The sequence below is a fragment of the Pleurodeles waltl genome, chromosome 6 (genome assembly GCF_031143425.1).
Source record: "Pleurodeles waltl isolate 20211129_DDA chromosome 6, aPleWal1.hap1.20221129, whole genome shotgun sequence".
Taxonomy (NCBI): Eukaryota; Metazoa; Chordata; class Amphibia; order Caudata; family Salamandridae; genus Pleurodeles; species Pleurodeles waltl.
In genome coordinates, this window is record NC_090445.1 from 1,510,397,679 (window position 1) to 1,510,420,326 (window position 22,648).

Sequence of the window (22,648 nt, forward strand, 5' to 3'; positions counted from 1 at the left end):
TTGGAGAAACAGCTCCTAGCCATAGAAAGGGAAAGACAAGAGATGGGGTTAATTCCCATCAATGGTGGCAGCAACTTAGATAGGGTCAGGGAGAGTATGACATTCTAAAAATCCGCAAGGGATTGCAACAAAATATGAAGATGGTGATGACATTACCAACTCTTTCACAGCTTTTGAGAGGGCTTGTGCAACCAGAAAAGTAAACAGATCTCACTGGGGAGCTCTCCTTTGGGAAATGTTCACTGGAAAGTGTAGGGATAGACTCCTCACACTCTCTGGTAAAGATGTAGAATCTTATGACCTCATGAAGACTACCCTGATTGAGGGCTTTGGATTCTCCACTGAGAAGTACAGGATTAGGTTCAGGGGGGCTCAAAAACCATCGAACCGGACCTGGGTTGATTTCGTAGACTACTCAGTGAAAACACTGGATGGTTTGGTAACTGGAAATGAAGTGCATGACTGTGTTGGGCTTTATAATTTTTTTATGAAAGAACACATTTTAAGTAACTGCTTCAATGAAAAGTTGCATCAATATCTGGTAGACCTAGGTCCAATTTCTCCCCAAGAATTGGAAAAGAAGGCAGATCACTGGGTCAAGATTAGGGTAACCAAAACTTCCACTGTGGGTGACCAAAAGAAAGGGGTTACAAAGACTCCCCAAGAGAAAGTGGGTGACACTAGAAATAAAGTTAAAAAGTCTTCTGTAGGGCCCCAAAAACTAGTCCAGGTAGGTGGGCCCCAAGACACACCCCAAAACAAAGGTGTGTACCAGGGTAAGAACTGGGATGCCACTAAGGCATGGTGCCAAAACTGTAGAAAGACAGAGCACCACACCAAGGACACTTCTTGTCACAAAAACAATCCCCCTAGAAAAACCCCAGGGGTGACCAGTATAGCCATTGGGGATGACTCCTCATATGAGGAGGTCTTCATAGCCTTCAACTGGGAAAATGGCCCAGCAGGTAAGTTGGAGATTCCAGAGGGAAGTAGACACTTCCACCACCTACTGTGAATGGAATCCCAGCCACTGCCCTGAGAGACACTTGTGCCAGTCACACTATTGTGCATGCTAGGCTGGTGTTCTCAAACCAGTACATCCCAGGTGAGACTGCCAGATTAAGAGTTAGCCCAGACAAGGTCACTGATAGGCTTGTGGCTTTTGTGCCCATAGAAGTGGGTGGGACTTTTAGCTGGAGAAGGGTGGTAGTCAGTACAGACCTCCCCATTGATTGTCTCATTGGAAATGACTACCCAGAGGTTAGTCAGTGCCCGAGAGAGGAACTGGTCCAGTGCCAATCCTCTCCCAAGGATTCTGGAGGTGCTGCCCCTGCAGTAACTGCAAGTAGGCCCCAGAAGAAAAAGAAAAGAAAACAGTGCAGAAAGGATAGACAACCTTTAGCCAAGGTTCCAACAAGCCAAGTAGATTCTGCGCAGGTAGGGGAGAACTCCACAAGTGGCACTGGTAAAGTCCAACCTGACCCACAAGAAGTCCTGGCTAGTAAGGCAACTGTTAAGCCCGAGTGGGTGGCTCCTCAGCTAACAGAAGAAAGAGTGGAAGAAGGGTGTTTACTACAAGATGTAGTAACCCCCCACTCTAACACAGCAGAAAGGCACCCTGAACCCATAGAATCCTGTAACTTAGTCCCTTCCCTTATAGGTGAAGAGCTTAAGGTGTGGTTCTGGACACTGACAGCCATTATGGCTGCACTGTCCTTGGCATAGTGGTCTGACCCCATGCCAAATAGCAAGTTAGGCCCCTGATCCTGTTGGTCATGGTGGGGCTACTCCAACTATGGGTAAGCTCTTTGGGTAAGCTAGGGGTGACCCTGGCTAAAATAAGATTAGCAGGGATGAATACCTCTAACCCCAAAATAGAGAGAATGGGTGAAGACATTAAAAACACAGAAAACAGGCAATTCAGACTAGGCCCTATCACTGTGGAAGTGGGTCAGTTCCCCAGAGGAAATGACCTGAACAGGAGGATGTAAGGCAGAGTAGGCCCTGCAACAACCCAGCCTGTTTTCCCTACTCTTCCTCGCCTGACAGACTAGGAAGACACTCCCAGCTTAGGCTAAGTCTCCTGGCCTGTGGGCTGTGGGGGGCGTGTGTAGGAAAATGGCTCCCTGTTGCAATTACCCCCCACTTTTCTGCCTGATATTGATGCTGACTTGGCTGAGAAGTGGGCTGGGACCCTGCTAACCAGGCCCCAGCACTAGTGTTCTTTCATTAAAAATGTACCATTGTTTCCACAATTGGCACACCCCTGGCACACAGATAAGTCCCTTGTAAATGGTACCAGTTGTACCAAGGGCCCTGTGACCAGGGAAGGTCCCTAAGGGGTGCAGCATGTGTTGTGCCACCCTAAGGGACCCCTCACGTAACACATGCACACTGCCATTGCAGATTGTGTGTGTTGGTAGGGAAAAAAAGGCAGAGTCAACATGGCATCCCCCTCAGGATGCCATGCACACAAAATACTGCCTGTGGCATGGGTAAGTCACCCCTCTAGCAGGCCTTACAGCCCTAAGGCAGGTTGCACTATACCACAGGTGAGGGCATAGCTGCATCAGCAATATGCCCCTACAGTGTCTAAGTCCATTCTTATACATTGTAAGTACAGGGTGACCATATTAAGTATATTGTCTGGGAGTTTGTCAAAACGAACTTCACAGCTCCATATTGGCTACACTGAATACTGAGAAGTTTGGTATCAAACTTCTCAGAATAATAAACCAACACTGATGCCAGTGTTAGATGTATTACAAAATGCACACAGAGGGCATCTTAGAAGATGCCCCCTGTATTTTACCCAATCCTTCAGTGCAGGACTGACTTGTCTGTGCCAGCCTGCCACTGAGATGAGTTTTTGACCTGCTGGGGTGAGAGCCTTTGTGCTCTCTGAGGCCAGAAACAAAGCCTGCACTGGGTGGAGGTGCTTAACACCACACCCCTTCAGGAACTGTAATACCTATCAATGAGCCTCAAAGGCTCAGGCTTTGTGTTACAATGCCCCAGGGCACTCCAGCTAGTGGAGATGCCCGCCCCCTGGACACAGCCCCCACTTTTGGCAGCAAGTCCAGAGGAGATAATGAGAAAAACAAGGAGGAGTCACCTACAAGTCAGGACAGCCCTTAAGGTGCCCTGAGCTGAGGTGACCCCTGCCTTTAGAAATCCTCCATCTTGGTTTTGGAGGGTCCCCCAAATAGGAATGGGAATGTGCCCCCCTAGCCTCAGGGAGGAGGCACAAAGAGGGTTTAGCCACCCTCCAGGCCCCCAGACCTAAACACACCCCAAAATTTAGTATTTAAGGGCGACCCTGAACCCAGGAAATCAGATTCCTGCAACCTACACAAAGAAGGACTGCTGACCTGAAAGCCCTGCAGAGACGATGGAGACACCAACTGACTTGGCCCCAGCCCTACCGGCCTGTCTCCAGACCTAAAGAACCTGCACAGTGATGCATCCGACAGGGACCAGTGACCTCTGAGGACTCAGAGGACTGCCCTGAAACCAAAGGACCAAGAAACTCCCGAGAACAGCAGCACTGTTCACCAACAGCAACATTTTTGCAACAAAGAAACAACTTTGAAAGAACTCTCCCTTCCCGCCGGAAGCATGAGACTTCACACTCTGCACCCTACGCCCCAACCTCGAGCTCCAGAGAACAAACACTGCAGAGAGGTTTCCCAGGTGACTGTGACGACATGAGTAACCTGAGTCGACCCCCCTGCACCCTGACAGCGACGCCTGCAGAGAGGATCCAAAGGCTCCCCCTGACCGGGACAGCCTGGTAACAAAGAACCTGACGCCTGGACCAAGCACTGCACCTGCAGCCCCAAGGACCGAAAGGAACCAACTTCCAGTGCAGGAGTGACCAGCAGGTGGCCCTCTTCCTAGCCCAGTCAGTGGCTGGCCCAAGAAGACCCCCTGGGCCCTGCCTGCATCGCCTAAGTGACCCTGCGGCCCTCCATTGCTTCCTATGGCAAACCCGATGCCACCTTTGCACACTGCACCCGGCCGCCCCTGTGCCTCTGAGGGTGTGTTTTGTGTGCCTGTCTGTATCCCCCCAGTGCTCTACAAAGCCCCCTTGGTCTGCTCCCCGAGGACGCAGGTACTTACCTGCAAGCAGACTGGAACCAGAGCACCCCTGTTCTCCATAGCCGTCTATGTGTTTTGGGCCCTCCTTTGACCTCTGCACCTGACCGACCCTGTGTTGCTGGTACGGTGGACTTGGGGTTGCCTTGAACCCTCAACGGTGGGCTGCCTATGCCCAGGAGACTGAACTAGTAAGTGCTTTACTTACCTGAGAGACTAACCAATACTTACCTCCCACAGGAACTGTTGATTTTTGCACTGTGTCCACTTTTAAAATAGCTTATTGCCATTTGACCCTAAACTGTGTGCACTACAGCTTTAATTCAAAGTTCATACTTACCTGTGTGAAGTACCTTGCATTTTATGTACTTACTTCAAATCTTTAATCTTGTGGTTCTAAAATAAATTAAGAAAATATATTTTTCTATATAAAAACTATTGGCCTGGAGTTAAGTCGTTGAGTGTGAGTTCCTCATTTATTGCCTTTGTGTGTACAACAAATGCTTAACACTACCCTCTGATAAGCCTACTGCTCGACCACACTACCACAAAATAGAGCATTAGAATTATCTAATTTTGCCACTATCAACCTCTAAGAGGAACCCTTGGACTCTGTGCACACCATCTCTCACTTTGAGATAGTATATACAGAGCCAACTTCCTACAAATATCTTTTAATTATATCTCCTTACTACAATTATAACAATAATTCTGGCCAATTTAACATCCTGTTTAGACTATGACTGTTTGAACACTCTTGGGGGATATTTATAGTCCCCTAGTGCTACCTTGTGCCACATTAACATCATTATTTATGACGGTAATTTGGCCCAACGAGGCCGAAATCTCCGTGCCGTATTTACAGGGTGGTGCAATGCATGCATAGCGCCACCCTGTTACCCTCTGCGCTACATGTGCCAGGCATAATGTATGCAAAAGGGGCATTCCCCCGTTAGGGGAGCCGGAAAAATGGTGTGAAGAAATCTATGAGGTTTCCTTGAGCCATTTTTTACAGCACTTTTAACGCCTGTTCAAGAACAGGCGTTAAAAGAGGGCTTCCATTCTTTAGAATGGGCCCCTATGTACTCTGAAGGAGTAGCGCCAATATTTTGGCGATACTCCTGCAGAGTACATCAATAGCGAAATTACGCTATTGCCCCTACCCTGCGCCATGGTGCACCGTAATTTAAATATGGCACACACATGGTGGCGGTGGGGGCGTGCTAAAGGGCGCAGGGAACGTATCCATAAATCTCCCCCTGGATATGTTTGGTTGACCCTTCTAATTTATTTCTACTCTGTGGCTGTCTTGTGGTTTTTTTGTGGGAATTGTGTTTGCCAGACAGCAACTCTGATGGTGGGGTGGTGAAAGTGGTATTCAATTGGAATTAGCATGGCAGATTTAAATTCGGATGCTGAATGGCAACATTTTCATTTTTGCTACAGATAGAGGAGGAAGGTAAAATGAAGTGCTTTAGTTATACGTAGGGCCACTGGAATTATATGTCAGGAAAGACGAAATTACGATGCAGAGTTGACCAATTTATGTGGCAAGAAAAGTCCAGTTTTGAATTTACAATGCCAATAGCTCTAACTCAAGCAAATGCGAGACCTATTGCATTGCAAATGCTTGTTTACTGTTTTAGTCAGTGCAGGTACTTCTACCACACTGGGTCGCCACATGTACTTTAAAGATTTTTCTCCTGACAGGCGTGAGATTGCCTTGCATTTTGATAGCAGGACAAACATACGTTTCAATCAATTAGGGCCTACACACAAAATAGTATATTTTAACGTTTACCCTCCCTCTAAATGAAATGGCAGGTGTCCACACAGAGGCTGCCTCTCTTTTCAGATAGGCTCTGTGGCGCACTTTAGTCAAACCATATACAGTTTCTTTACTATGTGGAGTGTTATGCAATTTAAGGTGTGCATCTGATAATGAGAATATGCATTTGAACAAGCAACTCTTTGTTAAAGAAAAAGTCCTGTAAAATGCCCATACACTGTAAACTATGCAAAGCTCAACAATTTGTGATTTTGGAACATCTTGTGCAAGTAGCGTCCCAGATGCTTTCACTTCCTTGATTGGGGTTCGTGTAGCACCAGTGCTTAATTTGAGCTAGTGGTTGCTGGTTGGGGGCACCAGCACTTATTTTTTGGGGGCCGGAACTTATTTCTCCACATCAGACATTTCCAGAGGTGAACTAAGGGAAAAACAAACAAAACGAAAAGTCGGAGGAAAAGAACTGCAGATAATCTATCATCAAGGGAAAAAGCAGACACCTGCAAAAGTGAGATAACGGGGCAGAGAGTGCATGGCATAAGCTGGATTTGAACTGCGCAACCTTAATATTCGCGCTCTGACATTTCATAGGGCCAGTTGCGGGTGTCTGAGAAGCGCTTTCGGCACTGTCACTTATTATTCTACAAATAAAGCACTGTGTAGCACACAATCTGACTTTAGTTCAGCATCGCAGCCCATTTGGTAGTTTCCAAAACAGACTTGAGCTTGATTCAGTCTGTGGATATGTGCAGCCAGTGATTTGGAATTGAGGAGCATATTAAAAAGCCCCTAGCGCCATCTCAATGCCACATTAGTGTAATTTATTTTTCCGTTAATGTGGCGTTGGAAGGCCAAAAACGCCATGCCATATTTACAAAGTGTCGCATACATGCCTTGCGCAACTTTGTAATCGCTTGCGCCACATTATGCCTGTGCCAGACATAATGTATACGAGGGTGCGTTCCAGCGCTAGGGGGGGCTGAAAAAATGGAGCAAAGAAATCTAAGAGATTATTAACATTTTGTTATTGTACATTTGTGTGTCGGTTCGGAGTAATCACTTGCATCAGTTATACATGAACACATAAGCTGGTCACAGTTGTAGCATACATTACTCGTGTTACACTGCTGGTTCTTGCGGAGCCCCTAGTATTGTTTGTGTAGTTATCGGGTCGTGACTCTAGTGCTTTAAGCCCCTTGACCCACTTCTCCGAGTTCATCGTTGGTCTTAATGTATTGGTTTTATGCCATTTTTATATGTAACAAATTTGTGGATAAAAGAGAAAAAAAAAACATTCCTATTTGCAACTTGGAGAGGGGATCATAGGAAGTGAAGATAGGGGATAATGGGGGGGAAAGGGAGGAGAAGGGAGGAAAGGGAGACTAGGAGGGATAGGAAGGGTAGTCAAACTAAACGAAGAGTCAACTTTACAGCATTGTGTGGGTGATACTTGTGGCTAATGTTCATTAAGGAGCTAGTGCGCTATGACAGCCTTATGGGGGCCATGCCCGGGACGCACCAGTGTGTGGGTGGGGCAGGTGTCTGCTCCATCCGCCTCTTCCTCCCCCTTGCTCTTGAGGCATTGTGAATGGTGGCGGTTTGTGTGGCTTCTTTATCGTTTCTACATGTGGTCTTGTTGTCAGTACAGGGACCTCAGGGCACCAACCGGGCAACCTCCTGTTCGGGACCACCCCCTAAGGCATGCCGCTCCCCGGCCTCCCCCACCTCGGTGTTTGTTGTTCCCTTGGTTAATGCGTCCCATGTCGTCACCAGTTCTTCCCAGGTCGGGCGGTAGGAACAAGTCGGACGCCCTTAGCTTCCTCGGCTTTCAGGACCTGTAGTTCGGCCCTGGACCATTTCGTAACATCCCTTTTCCAATCGGTAAGCGATGGGCAGACTGGGGCCCTCCAGCCCCTTGAGATCAGCCTTTTATAGAGGGCCAGCGTTAGGTCTAGAAAACGCCCTCTTACTTTCCCGTTTAACTCAGTCGGCCTGAGTCCCAGCAAGCACAGGTCCGGGGTGGGCCTTAACTCTGCTCCGAGTAGCCGGGATAAGGCAGCCAGTGCCTCCCTCCAGCCGATCTGGAGTACCGGGCACCCCCACACCATATGGTCAAAATCTGCCTCGCCCCCCTGGCATCTTGGGCATGTCCTGGGGGTACCTCCGTATATTCGGAATAGTCGGTGCGGTGTGAGGTACGTTCTGTGTAGGTAATTATATTGGATGTAACGTAGTCTCATGTTACGTGAGACCACCCGGGGGTATGCTAGTACCTTGCTCCATTCCGATTCAGTTAATTCCCTCCCAATGGTGCCTCCCCATCGCTCCCTCAGGGATTGAAAAGGGTCCAATGCTGCGTGGGCCTGGGCCCGGTAAATTTTGGCTATCAGGTGGGGTTCATCCCCCGATGTCAGCAAAAGGTGCAGTACCCCGTGGACTGCGGGCTCTGCGTTTATCGTGCACCAGTGATCTTTCAGGGCGTGAACCAGCCTCCCGAAGAGCAGGAACTGGCCCTGGGGAACACCCGCTTCCGTTAGGGCAGAGAAATCCCTCAGTACCCCCCCGTTAAAGAGGCCGCTCAGGGTCACAATCCCTGCTCTAGTCCATGGGCCAAGTCCGAGGCCTCCCGGGCACAGTCCCCCAGCTCCCAGGACCAGTGCCGAAACCTGCAGGGCCGGAGAATAAGGGGGGCCCACTCCCACTCTTTTCATGCACCTCTCCCAACATGCCAATGCAACATTCGTCATAATGTTGCTACCAGGTAGGGCTATCTTCCTACCTATCATGCGTGCTACAATCCATGTTGCATCTATTGTCCGCTGAGGTGTGCACAAGTCCAGTGGTCCTCTGCCTGACATCCAACCAGATACCCATTGTAGCTGGGATGCCAAGTAATAAGCCTCAAAGTCGGGGGCGCCCAGTCCTCCCATTTGGGTCGGTCTGCAGAGGGTTGTGAGTGCGGTGCGCCTACAACCATCATCCCATATTAGTTCCCTTAGCAGCATGTTCAGGTCGCGGAACCATGATGGGGGGATCAGCAGTGGTAGGTTTGCGAAGTAATGGAGGAGTCGGGGAAGCATAATCATTTTGGACAGTGCCACTCTAGCCATTACTGTGAGTTTCAAAGGACGCCAGAATCCCACCAAGGACCTCAGTGATTGCAGTGCCCTGCCCAGATTACCTTCCCTGAGATCTCCCAGCTCATGGAATATCTGGATACCCAGATATTTGAAAGTATGGGGGCCCAGTTCATGTCCATCGGGCATGAAGCAGGACGCACGCCATCAGGAGACAGAGGGAACACGTACGTTTTGCTGCGGTTTAGGCGAAGTCCGGAGACTTTGCCAAAGTTCTCTAAGACACTGAGGGCCCAGGGGAGGTTGCTGTTGCCATCCCCAAGGTATATTAGTATGTCGTCAGCGTACAGGGAGACAATGTGTTCAGTTGGTCCATACATTACCCCCGTCCTACTCCCTCCTCCCGCAGTCGGCTCGCGAGAGGCTCAATCGCTAGGGCAAACAGAAGCGGAGAGAGGGGGCATCCCTGTCTGGTTCCACAAAACACTGGGTATGCTCTGGATATGATTTTACCCGTCTTCACTCTTGCTAGTGGGGACGAATATAGTAGGTCAACCCATCTCACCCAGTTCTCACCTAGGCCCATCCTCATCATCACCGACCTCAGGTAGTCCCACCTAATTGAATCGAAAGCCTTTTCGAAGTCCACAGCCAACAGGAGCCCGGTCGGTGGAATCGATTCTCGGGGCATGTGCATGATAGAGAAAAGACGCCTAAGGTTTAGGGAGGTGCTGCGGCCCGGAATGAAGCCGTTTTGATCAGCGTGGATCAGCGTGGGCATATGGGGGAGCAGGCGATCGGCCAAGATCTTTCTAAGGATCTTAAAGTCGCTGTTCAGCATTGACAGTGGGCGGAAATCTGTCACCGAGGCCTCACTATTGGTGGATTTAGGGAGTAGCACTACTAGTGCTTCGCGCATCGTGTCTGGTAATTGACCGCACCGCAACGCCTCCGCATACATTTCCGCCAAGTTTGGGGTTAACAAGGATCTATATTTTTTGTAGAAGTCCATGGGAAGACCGTCCGTTCCGGGGGTCCTCCCAGGAGCCAGCTGCGTTATTGCGTCGTTGATCTCTTCTATCGTCACTGCCCCTCCCAGGCTGGCTCTGTCCTCTGGTCTCAGTTCCCGGATCGGGGTCTGTCGCAGATAATTGTCAAAGATCACTGGCTCCAGGCTGCTAGGTCTACCATACAGGTGCATGTAATAATCTCTGAATGCGTCATTGATGGGGCCTGGACTAAGTCTACGGTTTCCCTCTTTGTCTGTTACACTACTGTAGTGATGGGTTCGCTGCTCCCGCCCGGGCGCACCAGCCATGCCAGAAGCCTGCCCGACCTCCCCTCCTCTGATTGCAGGGATGCCAGGTATTTCTGCATGCTGTGACATCAGAGCTTTTCCTCGGCTTGGGAGTGTTCTCTGCGGGCACGGTTATATTCTTCCTCCTCGTGTGCTGCAAGGCCCAGGCTTAGCTCGCGCTCGTGTATGATCTTCTCTAATGCAGTGAGCTCCTTTTCTAGTGTTTTCCTCACCCCTACTGACTGCCCCAGGCAAAAAACCCTCGTCCCCACCTTAAGTGTCTCCCATTCCACTGCCCTGGAGGAGGTGGTTCCTCTATTGATCTCAATGTGTTCTGATAGGTAGTCTCGTAGTGCCTCTCTATACGCTTGATCCTCGAGCGCCGCAGGGGCAAGCCGCCATGACGGTATGGGGGGTCTATCCTGCAATGTCCTCAATGTTAATAATAGTGGGTTGTGGTCTGAGATTGTTTGGGCTAGGTATTCAGAACGTGTCATCCCACGGGCCAAGCCTGGGGTGCAGACCACCCTATCAATTCTGGTGTGGACGTGGTGGAGGCCCGAGTAAAACGAGTAGTCCCTGTCGGTTGGGTGGTGAACCCGCCATATGTCCACTAACCCCCATGAGTCAAGCCATTTGACCAAGTTATGTGCTATTTTAATTGATATAGCTCCCTGTAGCGGTAGGGTGGATCTATCCATGTTTATGTCTAGTACTGCGTTAAAGTCCCCACCTATTAGTACCTCCCCTGTTTGCTGGCGGGTAAGGTGTCGCGATAGGTTCGTCATGAATGAAACCTGGTCTTGGTTAGGGGCGTAGACGCAACTCAAAACTAATGGGGTCCAGTGTAGTTTACCTTCCAATATTACAAACCTGCTCTCCTTGTCTATGTTTGCGGTTTCGATTGTCAGGGGGACACCTGCTCTGATCCATATCATTGCGCCCCTTGCATAGGCTGAGTACTCCGTAGCGAACACTCGCCCTCTCCATCTTCGTCTGAGTTTCTCTCCCTCCCCTGGGGCTAGGTGGGTCTCTTGTAGCATTGCTATCTGCACCCCCCTTCTCTTTAGGAATGACAATATTCTGTGTCTTTTGGCATGGGTACCCATCCCCCTGACATTCCAGGTTATGATATTGTAATCTGCCATCTTGTTCTTGGGATCTGACAATTGGAGGACCAGTGCGCCCGGCATTTCAATCTACCCACTGTTGCGCTCTTTCCTACATTGTGATAACATTTAATTGCCCATGCTGTTGGATTAACTCAGAACTGTGAACCCCAACTCCCCCTCCCCGGGGCACCCTCGGAACTATGGGTAGCCCAAAAAAAGTGCAACTGTACAACTTTACCAAATACATAGTTACAGTACTCGCCAGCCAAGCCAGGCAGGCGAGAGGTATAGTCAGGGGGGAGGCGGCCAGGTCCGGAGGGGCCAATCATTCGTTCAGTTCGTTATGACTTCAGTCATGCAGCCAGGTCAGCCAAGCTCATCAGCTGTTTGCGGAGTCACCTTTGGTGCCCGGGACGGGCTCCCCGAGCCCTCGTCGGATGACAATATCGTGCCATCGGAGTCCACCTCCGAGCCCTCATGGGAGGACAGCTCGCAACCGACCCGGGCCGCCGCCTCCAGGGCCGCTCTTCTGCCTGTTTCCCTCTGCGTTTTCATCGGGGCCAGGCGCTTGCGGTCCCCGGGCCTCTTCCGCCTAGTTGCTCGGCGGGCTCCGCCAGCTCCAACCTCCGTCAGCGCTGGTCGTATTGTTTGGGCCCCGCGCCTCTCGAGCCAGTCCCATGCCTCCTCCGGGGATTGGAAGAAAGAGGTCTTTCCATCCACGATCACTCTCAGCCTTGCAGGGTATAAGAGCGAGTATTGGATCCCTTCAGTTCGTAATGCTCTTTTGACCGCTAAGATTGAGGCTCGCCTGTTCTGGACCTCCAGTGTAAAGTCTGGGAATAGTGTTACTTCTCCGTTTGCTACCTTGAACGGGCCCGATTCTCTGGCTTTCTGTAGGAGAATATCCCTGTCCTTGTAATGCAGTAGTTTAGCAATTACGGCACGGGGGGTCTGCCAGGAGCCAGTGGTCTTGATGGCACGCGGTGGGCCGTTCTAACGTGTAGTAGGGAGTCAGGCATCCCGGCGCAACCTTCGTGCTCAACCAATTCTCCAGGAATTCTACCATGTTCTCTCCTTCGGACCCCTCAGGAAGGCCCACCACTCGTACGTTGTTCCTTCTATTCCTCCCCTCTGCGTCTTCGGCGCGTTGTTCAAGTCTTGCTACTCTGTCAGCCAGTGAGGTTACTTCCGCCGCCATGTCTTTCTGCCTTGGGGTGATGTCGGCCAGCGTAGTCTCCGTGTCTTTGACTCTGTCAGCCAGCTTGTGATGTTCGGCTCTCAGGAGACCCACCTCAATCGCGACTTGGTTGATTTCTCGTTGCAGTGTTGACTTTGTGTCCTCTATAGCCCCCAGTATTTTGTCTAGAGTGTCTTGAACTTTGGAGTGTGGCTGGCTCAACAGTTCTGCTGCTCTGTCCCCGGGGGGTGTTGGGGGGTCCATGGTTCTGCTCTTATGTCGGCCTTTAGAGGGCATCGGTCCGACCAGGAGGTTTGACCCAGGGAGGGGGCCAGACGCCAACCCGGGCGCTGTCGTAGGAGTCGCCGCCGGGAATCACCCCCTGTTTTAGGCTCCGCAGCCTTGGTGCTGTTCGTGGTCTTCACTGGGTGGGCCCTGGGCGCACGGCCAGTCGTGATCTGCTTCAGGAGGGGGGTTCCGGCGTGGCTAGTTGCGAGTGTTCGCCACCCCGGGCAGCGTCAACCCCCTCGCCTGTCCCCGCTGGTAGGGCCCGCCGCGCCAGCCGGCGTCAGGCACGCGGCGCCGCCAGGGCGAAGTCGATCCCCGCTCAGTGTACCCACTTTTTTGCCGATAGCACCAGCGTGCTCGTGGGTATGCTCGCTCGCCTGCGTAATACGTGCGTACAATGGCCGGTGGTGTACCAGGATATCGCGGGGGCCCCCAAATGGTGGTACGATGTTGACTGCGCCTCCTCAAAGGGGGAGATAGGGGGTGTCACTCACCCTTCCGGCCATCCTCATGCTGGTTGCTGCCAGGGAGGGCCGCCTGCCGCATACTGCCGCCGCTCAGAGTATCCATGTGGGGCATATGCTTGTGCTCACGGGGCGGCCCCATTGGAAACAGGGTCACACACGTTTAACCAGTTTTGGGCGAGGCGCCCCTTCAGGGGGGGCACCAGCAGGTCCAGCGGTGCCCCCACAGCGTTGCCGGGTCCCGCCTCCAAAATCTGGGGCTCGGGCGATTTCGCTGTCTCTTGCCGGCAGCTCCCCCCGCGCACACCGCGGCCCACCGCTCACGCGAGGCCGCGAGTTCGGAGGGGATGAAAGGCCGCAGATCTCCTCGCTGTCCAGGCAGCCCCGCGCGGGCCGCAACGCTCACTGGGCCCGACCCGGGGGTCCCGCCGCTCCGCCCACTTTCCGGCAGCTCGGCCGGACGATTTGGCGCACAGGCGGCTTGTGCTGGCGCGCTGGGCCGGGGTTCTCAGGCTGGCCCCTCCGGAGCCGAGCTCTTAAGCGGCCGCCATTGTCGTAGTCCTGGCCACGCCCCCGCGTAGGGGGGAGTTAAAAAAAAAAAACACTTACCTGGTGCTGACGGCCATCTCATGCTACTCTGCTTCCTGGCCCCAGCAGTCGCTGGGCCAGCATGAAAGACTCCCTGTGCAATCCCCGCACTGCTCTTGTGCTATTACCTAGCATGAGAGCAGCACAGGCATTGACCTGAGCGGGGTGGTTTGCCGCTCACTCAGGCACATGGAGTCTGTGCTGTTTCTCCAACCAGGCTGTCAAATACAGATGGGTTGAAGAAACCTAACTGCGCATGTCTGTTTGGCCAGCTTAGAACGGCCGGCCAAACAGAGATGCGCAGTTAAGGGCACACTCCACTCCCCCCTCCCTGCACTCTCTGGCCCAGCCAGCAGCAGAAAAATAAAACAATATGAAATATTGTTCCATTTTTCTGCAGCTTGCTCTAAACTAGTGGGACGACGCTCCTCCGCCATTGCGGAAGAGCCGCCACTGTCTGTTACTCTCTTCCAGCTCACTAAGGCCCATATTAATACTTTTTTAGCACCACATTTGCGCCTCTATTTGAAGCAAAAGTGGGGCAAACTTACAAAATACAATTGTGTTTTGTAAGTTTGCGCAGGTTTTGCGTCAAAAAATTACGCAAATGCGGTGCTAAAAAAGTATAAATATGGGCCTAAGTTTGGTGTGAATGTTCCAATGATCTTGCTCCCAATCAATTGCTGTGGCACTCGTTTGTTCTACTTTTGCTAGCCTGTCTTACATTGCTAACAAGCAAGAGTTAAATGAGGCTATGTCTGTCCTGTAGAATGCAATTTGGGGCTTGGCCTTCAATGTATTTTTCTCGGTGATAGACATAGTGGTTTTGAGTGCCATGAGCTCTTTCATGACAGCGTCTAACTCTGAGTCTTGAACCATGGCGTCTGGGATTTTAGCTGATTCCATTGGCCTGGCCATTACTGCTTCTGTGAACAGCAGCTGTCTCACAGATTTTGACATCAGTGGGGATCTGTAGAACAGCGGTGTCACAGGCTAACTTTTGGTAGGGCGATGAACGCCGGTGTAGTGAGAATATCAACGATCTATGTCGATGTTGCCAGTATGTGCTTGTCAAAGTCCCCTTGTGTCTTGCGGTTCTGCACTGTATGAAATTCCCAGTCGCCTGTGCACGACTTAGTCAGTCTGGGTGGGATTCTAGACATGGCATGGAAAACAGTGGCTGAAGGTGTTGGGGGGAGAGGTAGAGCCTCCTTTATGTTTACCTTCGCTCCACAGATGACTGCCGTCGAAGGTGTAGATTTACATTTGTGCATTACACACCAGTTCCTTTGGTCTATTTATTCAGTGTAGTTAGAGTTGTAAACCTGTAACACATCCTTGGAAATACCAATTTATTGTCTATTTTTATGGCTGTATGGCCTGCCAGAATATGGCATTAATAGTCTCCTGTATACATTTGTAAAGTTTATTTGCTTACTATCCAGGGCATATGGGGGCCTGGGAGCTCTTCTCCTCCTCACCTTTAGTTTTCTTGGGGGAGGGTGGCGAATGCAAGTTTATTGTCTCAGCTAGACTTAACCCACCCAAGGCAATAACTCTGATGACAGTATAGTCTTTGAAATTAAAAGAGGGTGTTGTGTTCATGAAATACTGAAAAACAAATTATGGGGACACATCGGGTTTGTCTGGGGAACACCTGGGGCTGAGAACTAGACACTACAGCACTTTCTCCAGGATATCCTTCCCAGAGTCCATGACAATGTTTTCCTACCACCAGTTTCGCTAACTGGTCCATAACAAAACTAACAAGGACCTCCCTGTCCTTGGTTCCGGGAACCCCCTTCCAGGACACAGATGCCTCAACGTATTTAAGGATAGGGTGTTTAGGTCTATTTCACTAACCTTGTATTTGCCATTGTACTGTGGAGGTACTGTGGTGTACAAGGTGGACTTATTATTCTGTTCAAGAAATTTGAGACTGGCTTTTGAAGAAATCTTACAGCATTTACCATCAATTATCAGGTTCCATTTGAGGGGAGTGGGGTGCAAACAACAAGGGCTTCTAATCTTCAACCATGGAAGCAGAGGTTTTTTGTCATTGAATTCCCGAGGGCCATCCTACAATAGATCTGCAAACCAGGCAAAGTATACCCCCTTTTGCATTTGACTCTCGGTGTACGAGTACGAGCAGTCACTGGCTTCTCTCAAGTTCAGAAACATTCCTAGGCTTCTGCACACAGTAAGATTAGCATGAGATCATGGCCAAAATAAAAGTCAGGATAACACATATACATGCAGTAGGTACTCAGGGCAGAGTAACACATAACTATCCCAGCAAATGGCAGCCTCTCTGTGGCTAAATTTTCTGCATTATCAATGTCATTCTGGCTATCTTTGTGTAATAGTGGCCCATCTGTGAAATATTTGTGATATTGTCTTGTTAACATGCTAACTATTGTTGTATAACATTGGCTTATTGATGTCATATTTTGTCACTTCTTAGAAAAAATATGACATTCAATGGTAAAGAGCAGCCCGTATTTACTTCTTGACACCATTATGTACCTAGGGGCATATTTATACTTGTTTTGTGCTGAATTTGCGTAATTTTTTTACACAAATTTGGTGCAAAACTAACTCCATATTTATACTTTGGCGCTAGACCCATCTAGCACCAAAGTTATGGAGTTAAAGTCATTTTTTGGACGTGGAAACCTACTTTGCGTCAATGAAATGCAAAGAAGGCATTCCCTTGTAAAAATGACTCTATGGTCTTAGTGCCATATTTATCCCCCATGCCAAAATCACGCACGGGAGGAGGAGGGGTCAAATAATGGTGCAAAGCTTTCTTCGAACCATTATTTAACGCCTTGGTCAGGGCAGGCGTTAGGGGACCTGAGGGCCTATTTCCATGGTGGAACACCATGGAATAAGCCCATAGGTGCCCTCCCCAGGCCCCAGGGACACCCCCACCCACACAGCGGACCCCATCCCTGGTAAGTATAGGTAAGTACAGGTAAGTATATATTTCTTTTAAATGACATTGGGGGCCCTGAAATGGGTCCACCTACATGGCACTGGGTGCAATGGCCATTCCCAGGGGACCCTGGTCCACTGTGCTTGCCATTGGGATGGTGGGCATTACTCCTGTCTTTTCTAAGACAGGAGTCATGTGGTATGAATGGTTTTGCATCAGAAAATGACGCTAGGCAGGTTAGAGTCATTTTTCTTTACTCTAACCTGCTTAATGTCATTTTTGGGTGGAAAACCCCCTTCTTCCATACCGCCAGCCCCACCCGGCTAAAGTCATTTCTTTGGATGCTACCCTACCCTTTGCACCGGCTTGCACCATTCCATAAATATGGTGCCTAGCTGGTGCACAGAAATGGTGCAAGCCGATGCTAAACTTTTTGGTGCAAAACTGCATTAGTGAAGTTTTGCACCAAAAAGTATAAATCAGGGCCCTAATGTCTGCTATCCCTGGTGTTATGGGGTGAAAAAACATGCTATATGATGGTCTTTTATGGTATTTCATCTAGATGATAACTGGACATGAGAAATAATATGTCCTTGTGTAACAGTAGAATATGTGAGCGATTAGAAAGAGTATAAATTGATGTTAATGACCAAAAATATATAAAGACATTTTTGGTATTTTGATACACAATTACTGTTTTTAACTGTTTATTTGACAATTATCTGTTGATGAGAATTTAGCCTATTTCTCTAAATTGAAATTTCTGTATTTTATGGTGAAAATCCAAATTTTCATAAACTGGCAAGCTGATGTTGCAGACAACATGACTGCATTTCTGAAATATATTTAATTATGAGATTTAATTTACATTCGTTTTGAGATTGTGAGATGTATAGCTTGTTTTGGTTTCTCGCTAGCATTATTATTTCATTATGTCCGTAGATGAAATTCATCATTAATACAGATATTGTTATCACGCATGATGTTTGAGCTAACAACACATACAATTGGTCAGACCAGTCTGCTGTCTGATCGCTTTATTTTTGAATAGCAGCTTTGTACCTAAGAGTGTGAAATATGTTTTTTCTGCTGTTTACAGTGTGCGAATGTGACATTTGTGTAACCTTTGATTTTAGTTCCTTGAAGATAGTCTCAATCATACGTCATGACTGAAAATCTATTTGGATGAAGCTGGATGCTAAAATTAAGTGAAGAAAATGCAGTTGTTGAAAGTGCAGAAAGTGAAGATGCTAAAATCAATTTGAAAAATGATAAGCAGGTCCGCGATAATTATGTGACGGAGAGGACCCAAAGTGCTAAAGTGCTTGTTATCACTCTGTTATGCCCTGCTGCATGAAGGAGTGCCTTGCTGCTTGAAGGAGAAATGGACAAGCTCCTCAAACCCAGGACCACAAGAAGTGACTCCAAGGGCTATTTAGCTGACTTCCTGTGTGACCTGCAGGGACATAGGCTCATGGGGCCTTAAACCCTGCACCTGGCCTCTGGTGCCTCCCAGGTCCAGAACCCTTGGAAGTTGTGTTGCTTGTACTGCTCCTGCCTAAACCTAAATGTTGGGACCAACACTTCCTGAATAACTAACGGAAGAAGGGAACCTATCTGCCAGCACATCTGCCCCAAGTGCATCGTCGGTCGGCTGACTTCATGGTAGTTCCCACTCTGTTCTTCTCTACAGCAGCAAATCAAAGGGGGCCTTTCAGTCAGGGTATCAGGCCTTGTCGAGCCCTCATCGGGTACAGACTGCAGCTTCATCTGACTGGGCGTTTTCAAGTTCCAAAAGGTTGTCTAAGTGCTAAGATAAACATTTTCACTGGACTCGCAGTGACAGGCACCACATCAATGATGACGACCTCCTTGCCTTGGAAACCAAGCTTTTCCCGCTTCGAGCTTTTCCCCATCATTGTCCATGTCGTCACTGAGACTCTATCCAGTGGCTTGCCGCCGATGACGAGTTGTCTTTGGACACAGCCTGCTGCCTCACCTCACTGAAGTCTACCTTCTCTTTTCTTTCGAAATTTTTTTTAAGTCCGAAAGTAAGCCGAGACTATGACCAATCCAATCCTTGAATCCAACCTGCACTTCATTGCAATCGGCCCTAACGTTTGAGTTTGAACCATTCCCGCATGACCAGAAACCTGTGGTTAGTGCTTTGATCTTATAGGGCGCTAAATTCCATGAAAAGCTTTTAAAATTTTCAACACCGGTTCTAATAATGGTTCAATACATTTTGGTGTCATTTTATTTCTTTTTTTCTCTTTTTCCTAATTTTATTGGGATTTTTCTTGTGTTGTTTTCTCTTTCTTACTGTCTATGTGCTGCATAAATGTTTACACACTGCCTTTAAGTTAAGCCTGACTGCTTTTGTGCCAAGCCACCAGAGGTTAAGTGCTGGTTGATTTAGGGCCAGATGTAGCAACAGAAAATTTTGCGAGTTGCAAATTGCGAGTTAGACCGACTCGCAATTTGCAACTCGCAAAATTGTATGCAGAAAGGTGTCTCAGACACCTTCTGCGACTCGCTATGGGGTCGCAAAGACCCACCTCATGAATATTAATGAGGTGGGTCGCATTTTGCGACCCCATAGCGAGTCCATGCATTCACAGGGATGGTGGCCTGCTGAAGACAGCAGACCTCCATGTCTGTGACTGCTTTTTTAATAAAGCAGTTTTTTTTTTTATTGCAGCGGAAAACGAGTTGCAATACAAAAAAATAATGATACCATTTGGTTTCTTTTTTTCAGAGTAGGCAGTGGTCCATTGGACCACTGCCTGCTCTGAAAAATTATTTTTAGCGACATTCACAAAGGGGAAGGGGTCCCATAGGGACCCCTTCCCGTTTGCAAATGAGTTACCACCCACTTCAAGTGGGTGTTAACTGCGAATTGCTTTGCGACCGCTTTCGCGGTCACAAAGCAATTCTGCATCGTGGTGCGAGTCGCAAATAGGAAGGGAACACCCCTTCCTATTTGCGAGTCGGATTCACATTTTGCGAGTTGGTACCGACTCGCAAAATGTGAATCGGCATCGCGATGGCCGTTTTGCATGGCTCAAACTGCGTTTTTCGCAGTTTGCGACATGCAAACCGGTTCCTACATCTGGCCCTTAGTACCTTTTATGGTTCTCCCTGACAAGAATTGTGGTTATTGGCTGAGTAAGGCTCTCACCCTTTCCCCCTCCTCTCACCAACCAATAACCTAATTTCTAACTCGGTTCTATTATGTGACAATTGTGCTCTGAAAAATACACCCTTTGTCCTGATTTTTTTTCATGCTTTTAGCCTGACTCAGTCTAAAGGAGGTCAAGCACTTGATTCACGCACTGAGCCAAATTTGACAAAGGTAGTTACACTCTATGTATTTTAAAGTTTACCGGCAGCTACTACCTGGGAGGCCCGCATACACTTTGCATACTGAGACAGAACGTAAGCCCATCTAGAGACATGAGGTGTCTGTATATGTATTTGGTTTTTCATGTAAGGCAAGGGGATGATGTAGTGATGTGATGAGTCTGTGATGCATGAGCATACTGTAGAATGTGGCATATGGATGCATTGAGAATGTGATGGTGCATGCAACGTTTGGATCTCTGAGCTACGGAGGTGATTATTGTTGGAAAGAGAATGGAACCCAAACAGCACCTAGCTGGTATCACTGTAGGTTAATGGCTTAACATGGTGAAATTACTTCATGCCTGAATGGCTCCACACTCTTGTATGAAGACCCTTCCGCACAACCACAAAAGAGTAGTGCTTTATAGGACAGCACTGGCCCGGACATGCAGTCAATGCAATGGATGCCTTAGATATGGGAAACCAGGGCTGCACAATAGAAGCAATTCCGGATATGCCTAAGTGCTACTATGCTGAGTTCCAAGGAGTGAATAGTTAGCTGCTTTTGTGGTCCAGAATGTACTGAAGACTCAATCGGCATTCAGACCGACAAGGTGCTGTATGAAGCACGAACTGAATCTACATATACTAGAAGTAGACTGTTTAATGAGGTAGATCCACTCACAAAGCTGGATTATAATTTAGAATATTTATTCCAGGTCATTTCCAACTGTCAGGACAAGTGACAAGAATCCCAAAGGGACAATTACACCATCAACATTCCATGGGACTTACCAACAAGAAAGAAAGGAGGGGGTAGAAAAGAGGAGGAGTGAGGGGAAAGGGAAGAACAGTGAAGGCAGGGGCAAGTAGACCGAGCATGGTAACATAATACATCTCCCTACTTAATAAGGAAGGGCAAGGTAGAGACTCAGACAAATGATTCCAGGTTAGCTAACAGCAACGTTTTGGTGCCACTCTGGACCTTTTCTGTGAGAAGGTAAAGGCCCTACCTTCACCCTTCTCTCTTCGACATCCCACTGGATTGGCAAACAAGATTCTTAACTTCCTCACTTCCATTCAAAAAGTGCTTGATTACTCTCCACAGCAATAGTTTTATGTTACACCCAATGGACTTTATACGGTTTGAGAAAGTGTTAACATCACTCATCTGTGCTCAGGGGTTGACTGTTTTTCCTTAACACTGCCTGTAGAAAGCTAGCTCCTGGTGCACTAAATGGTCCCCTAAAAAGAAGTACACCATGCAGATAATCCAGTGGATTCCCAATTGGTTTGCATCGGCAAAAGTAGAAAGGACTAATGCTCTATTTTGTGGTGGTGTGGGTGAACAGTTAGGCTTATCAGAGGGTAGTGGTAAGCATTTGTTGTATTCATAGAGGCAATAAATGAGAAACACACATAAAGAATAAATCTGAGACCAATTTAGAAAAATAACATTTCTTTGTATGTATACTTGAAACCCAAGTAAGTACGTTTTCAAGCATCAATACTTTTTTAGTTAAAATATCGACACAGTGCAGTTTCAGAGTTCTTCAATGTTAACATATGGGAGGAAAGCTCCGTCAGCAATCAAGCAGTTATTGGTGACTCACAAGACCAATCTTGTAGACGTAAGGTAAGTACAGGGCAAGGGTCAGGACCACACCATGAGGTCACTCAGAGCAACACTGCAGCAGCTGGATGCAGAGGTGCAGTGCGCGTTGGGTGCCCAATGGATTTCAATAGGGATTGGTCTCTTTGGATTTAGGGTACAGGCTCCGGCTGGGGGGCCAGGCACGGCAACCAACAGGTAGGTCACAGACGTAGGGGGCTCGGGGACGTAGGTGCACCTTAGGTTCTATTCGCCAAGGTGCAGGGATAACTGATGCAGGGGTGTCCTTTGATGTTGAGTTTCCTTGTCCATGAGCACTCACGGATGGGAGGGGGTCCTGTCGTCTAAGGCTACAGGTGTCATGGTTTCTTCCAGGGGGGATAAAACCACAGTGGACTTAAGCTCAGGGGAGCTGGGGGATGTTGTTAAGACCAAGGGTCAACTTAAAGTCGGGCAGGCGCTGACGGGTGCAGTGGTTGCTTTAGGTGTTAGGTTTCTCTCACCTCAGAAGCTGCAGGAGATGGGGCTTGCGTGAAGAGGCTGCAGTCAACTTCAGGGAGTCCAGGAGGGGTGAAACCAATATGTACTTGGACTCTGGACAGCTGGGGGGCCTTGCTGGCACCAGAGGTCTACTCCCATACTGGTCGATGTTGGTGGGTGCAGTGGTGACTTCAGGAGTCTGGTCTTTGTGATTCCGGAGGCTTCAGAGTACTTTCTTTGCTTTCTTAACTGCAGGATGAGGCATCCTTTGGTGCAGAGTCCATCAGGGAGTGCAGACAGGTGGGCGGGGTTGGTACCAGGTCAGTTGCTTCTTCTTCCCCTGTTCTGCGGGTGCATGTCTTCTTTGTCCTTTTCTTCTTAGCTCA